We start from the raw sequence: 5,246 nt of genomic DNA, 5'->3' as shown, positions 1-5,246 counted from the left end.
TCGCGACCGAATCAAAAATGGCGCCGTTGCCGGGGACGGTGTTAGCTTGATTTAGATTTTTTATATTGTTATTAGTTTTGTCTTTCTTTGCCTTGGGGAAGTAAAACTCCTCAAGGTTTGTTCTAATTGTTTTCAAGTTGTTTGATGTTTTGCATGTCTAGAAGGTCACAAGGTGATTTGTTACCTTTTGATCGTGAAATTGAAAGAACTTTGACAACCAATAGAAGACTTGCTAGGAGGAATTTGGGAGGTATTAGTGAGGTTGTAGATATTCAACCAACTATTGAGTTCATCAACCCTTTTGCAAGAGAAGGTGAGGAGAACCCATTACAAAATACCACACAAAATCAACCTACAATGCCTAAGTTTTCATCACATTCCGTACCCACCGAGGAGAACCTACCCAATGGTACTCCCACACCACAACATCTAACCGGAAATTTTATTGCCAAATCCGCCTTTATCCAATTAGTCGAAAGGAGCCAATTTGGGGGATGCCTAGTGAAGACCCTCATTCTCATATGGAAACCTTTTGTGACTATTGTGATGCGATTTCTCAAACCGGTGTAACTCAAGACCAAATTCAATGGGTCTTATTTCCTTTTTCTCTAATTGGCACCGCGAAACAATGGTTGAAGGGCCTTGATAAGGCCACTCTCGGAATTGATTCTTGGAAGAAGTTGGCTCTAGCTTTCTACAAAAAATTCTACCCACCGGAAAATACTAACATGCTAAGAGCTCAAATTACGGGTTTTAAGCAAAGGGATGAAGAATCTTTGTATGAAGCTTAGGAGCGGTTCAAGGGAATTTGTCGCTCATGTCCTCACCATGGACTTAGCGAGTGGTTCTTGGTACAACAATTTTGGAACGGTTTATATGAAGATTCAAGGAACATTCTCAACATGGGATCAAATGGAATGTTCACCAAAGTTGATGACAATCAAACATGGAACAAAATTGAGGAAATGGCAGTCCATAACTCACAATATAGTAGACCTCGCAAGGCTACTAGAGGAGGAAAGCATGAAGTGGACTCCGTTACTCAATTGGGTGCTCAACTTAGTGCTCACATTGACACAATCAATTTGAAGTTTGAAAAAGCTATGGCTAGACTTGAAGAAGCCTCAAAATCACCAAAGCATCATGTTAATACCATGACGGCATCTTCATCAATCCCAAGTGGGATATGTGAGAATTGTGGAACTTTGGGACATGACCAAAGTGAATGTAGGGGAACAAATGAACAAGTGAATGCTTTCCAAGCATACAAGAGTGGTACCCCTTATTCCAACTATTACAATGAAAACACCAAATTCCATCCAAATCTCTCATACAAAAGCCAAAATGTTCAAAACCCTCAAACAACATACACCCTACCTCCCATGAGAAACTAAAATCAAAGACCCTTTTACAACCAAAACCAAGGTTACCAAAACAAAAATCCATACAATCACCAAAATGACCAAGGTTTTGATGTTCAAAAAGCGGTCCTCCAAATGCAAAAGAATCAACAAGAATTTTTCACTCAAATGCAAAAAGATAGTCAAGCAAAGGAAACCACCATCAACAACATCCTAGCTCACACCAAAATGTTGGAAACCCAATTGACTCAACTAGCATCTTCAAGCTCACAAAGACAAAAGGGGCAATTACCACCTCAAAGTAATCCCCCAAGACATGAAACGGTTAGTGCCATTCACTTGAGAAGTGGTACAAGGTATGAAGCACCAAAGAACCAAGTTGAGGATGAAGTTGTGGAAGCTAGTGATAAGGAAGAAATTGTGTAAAACTCCAACGATGGAGAATCATCAAAAGAAGAAATTTCAAAGAAAAATGAAGACAAGGTCAAGGAGAAGGAGCCCATTGTGATTAGACTTCCTTTTCCAAGTCGTCAAGCCAAGCCCAAATTTGATGACCAACTTGGAAAGTTTATGGAAATTGTGAAGAATTTGGAAGTCTCGATTCCTTTCACGGAACTAATCAATCACGTGCCGGCCTATGCGAAATACATGAAAGACATCCTCACAAAGAAGAAGTCGATCCGGAGGCTTGAGACTATCGCCTTCACTAAGGTGAGTAGTGCAATACTTCAAGGGAGTTCACCTCCAAAACTAAAGGATCCGGGAAGCTTCTCAATACTGTGTACCATTGGCGACACCACGATCAACAAAGCCTTATGTGATCTAGGGGCTAAAGTGAGTGTTATGCCGTACTCGGTGAGTAAAAGGTTGGGGATGGGAGAGCTTAAATGCACCAATATCACACTCCAAATGGCCGATAGATCGACGAAGACACCATTAGGGATATGGGAAGATGTTCCCGTACGAATTGGGAAGTTTTTCATCCCGGTGGACTTTGTCATTGTTGATATGGAGGAAGATTCCAACATTCCAATCATTCTAGGAAGACCTTTCTTACACACCGCGGGTGCGGTGATTGATGTGAAACATGGTGAGCTCACTCTAGAACTGGGAGATGAGAGTATAACTTTTAATCTTGACAAGACTATGACAGCTCCTCGTTTGCATGAACCGTGTTTCATGATCGATCATTATAGCCGGAAGGATGATAGGAAGAAGTCGGAACTCCAATGGAAGAAGAAAATTGAAGATCCTCCATTCAAAGAACAAGTGAATTGTGACAGGGAGAGCTTGCAAAGCTCATCAAAATCAAGCAAAGAAGAAGAGGATGGCCTCATTGGCCAAGAAAAGAAATTGGAAGAGTTGTCTCCATCAAATCAAGAGATTTTTAATGATCAACTTAATGAAGTTTGTGGTCTTTGGGACGACGAATTTGAAGGGATTTTTAATCCCTACATTGGTAATGCCATCGATCAAGACCGACAACAAAGGCCAAGGTCTATTGAAGAACTTTATCACGATAATGAACAAGCTTTTGATTATTTCTTCAAGGTGTTGAGCAACATCAACAACACCTTGGACATGCCCCCTTGACATCTCATCAAGAATGAGAGTTTGGTGGAGTCCTCCCTAAACCACCATTTGTAAATATTTTTAACTCCCTAACTTGCATTTCAATTCTTATATTGCATTTTTGTCATCTTTGGATTTTTTTACTTTGATCAAGATAATTGTCATGTTTGAGAGAAGTGAGGGAGGGACTAATGATTTCAATTGATGTGTAGTGCTTTAGCTTAGTGTGGGGATGGCAATTGCCTAGGCTGTCCATGCCTTAGTAGTGTCCCCACAATGAAGAACACGAGATATGAAGAAGAATGGAAGAATGACAAGGGATATGCATGGTACACGGATGGAACTGAATCCGGGTACAAAGGGGTCGAATCCGAGCGGATTCAGGAGAATCCGCCCGTCTTCAGACAATCCGGGCATATTGTGCCAAAGATGCCCGTCCTGAAATGAGCTGAATTTTTGAAATTTTTGACTGTCAACGAATCCGAGCGTCTTGCATCCAAATCCGCCCGTCTGAAAAAATCCGCCCGTCTTGAAAGAAAGACGCCCGTCTTTTTGGCTGAGGAAAACAAGAAAACTCCCTGTGAAGGAATTCGCCCGTCTTCTGTATAAGACGCCCGTCCCGTGTTTGCGAATCCGAGCGTCTTCACTGAAAGACGGCCGTCTTTAGGCGAGTTTTTTTCCAACCCAGAACAGACCAAATCCGGGCGTCCCGAGCAGAAACCGCCCGTCTTGCCCCTGCAGTTCGAATTTTTTCGGGTTTTATAAACCCCCTCCCACATTTATTTCTTCATTCCTTCATTCATAACACTACTCAAAACCCTCATCCTCTCCATCACAAAAACAAAATTCCTCAACTACATTCACCAAAACCAAATCAAAACATCCTTTTAACAACAAATCAATCACTCCTTTTTCAATAAAAATCAAAACCAAGCACAAAATCTTCAACCTTTGAGTCGATTTTTGAATTCATAAAGGCAAAGCCTTTCACCTTTAAATTGATTTGGGTACACTACAAATTGAAGATTTTTCACTCTTTTCTTGGTTAATTCATCAATGGCAAGGACTAAGGGAGCAACAAAGGCAACAAAGGCAAAGGCACCAAAGGCAAACACACTTTTATTAAGGCAAAAGAGTCTTCAAGCAAAGAAAGCATTGGCTATGGTGGTAGCAAACCCAAACTTGGAAGTGCAACAACAACAACAACCTTCTATGGGAGCAACAACATCTACTACTCCGGAAATTGATCAACTTTTGCACTATCCGGAGGTAACTTTCATTTCCAAAACCCATAGGGACACTTTTGCCAAGTTTACTAGGAAATCATTTTTATCCACCAAGTTTATTTGTGAAGATACCTTAGATAAGTTAGGTGTCCTTGAGCAAACTAGAGCCTTCTTTAAAGCCATGGGGTTGGAGAAATTGTTTGAATCAAAAGAATTGACATACCCCTCCCTTACCTTAGAATTTTTGAGTTCTTTGAAAGTCAACAAGGTTGAGACCATGGAGACCATCGAGTTCCGTCTAGCTAATGTTAGTAGGCGCATCTCCTTTAAGGAAATGGCTGAAGCTTTGGGTCTTAGTGATTCACCGAGTTATTTTAAGAATGTTGGCAAGTATGACCCCGACCCTCTTTGGGAGGCAATTTCGGGAAGGAAATTTGAGGACTTTCATGCGAGTCATGCTCTTTCAGTCCACCATCCGGGCATAAGAGTATGGCATAAGGTCATAGGGAACACCGTCATTGCAAGAAAAGATACCAACCATTTCACCAAACTCGATTTTGTTCTTCTTGAGTCGGCTTTGAACATTGGAAGAGTACACACCAAGCCTTTCAACTCTCTAAGGCTTTTGGTGGATAGATGGCTAAACGTTGATTGTGGGAAGAAAGGCACTACCGTTATTGTGAATGGCGGCCTAGTCACTATCCTAGCTAAATACTTTGATCCTAACTTCAACAAAGATAACAAGTATGAGGCGAAGGAGGGTGGTCATCTCATTGATATTCATACTATGATACACAAGTACAAGTGGGTTGCCCATAACCCTCTTGACACCAAGTATGGATGGCTCACTAGTGAGGCTAGATCTTTCACTTTGCCTTCGAAGATTTGTCGTTTAAGCGTCCACCAGACCAACTATCTACTTCCCCTTTCAAAAGAGGCCGAGTACATTATCCGACAACAAAAGGGTGAACTTGAAATGCCCTCATCTTCCATTGTCAAACCAGCCTACCCTTTCGAGTACCAAGTGTTCAAGCCCGATGGCGTTGAAGCAAGAAATGGTTATTTGACTCTTCTCATGCAAGCAATG

At 41.4% G+C, this 5,246-nt stretch overlaps 1 non-coding gene across 1 annotated transcript; it reads right to left on the bottom strand.

The window, feature by feature from the left end:
• Window positions 1–728: 728 nt before the first annotated feature.
• Window positions 729–835, bottom strand: LOC141650687 (small nucleolar RNA R71). Its single transcript, XR_012546706.1, has one exon. It is a non-coding gene; the product is annotated as a small nucleolar RNA R71 (small nucleolar RNA).
• Between the last annotated feature and the right edge of the window lie 4,411 nt (window positions 836–5,246).

This window comes from Silene latifolia, chromosome 3 (assembly GCF_048544455.1).
Source record: "Silene latifolia isolate original U9 population chromosome 3, ASM4854445v1, whole genome shotgun sequence".
In the NCBI taxonomy this organism is placed as follows: domain Eukaryota; kingdom Viridiplantae; phylum Streptophyta; class Magnoliopsida; order Caryophyllales; family Caryophyllaceae; genus Silene; species Silene latifolia.
The sequence above is the reverse complement of the archived record's forward strand: the minus strand, read 5'-3'. Positions and strand labels throughout refer to the sequence as shown.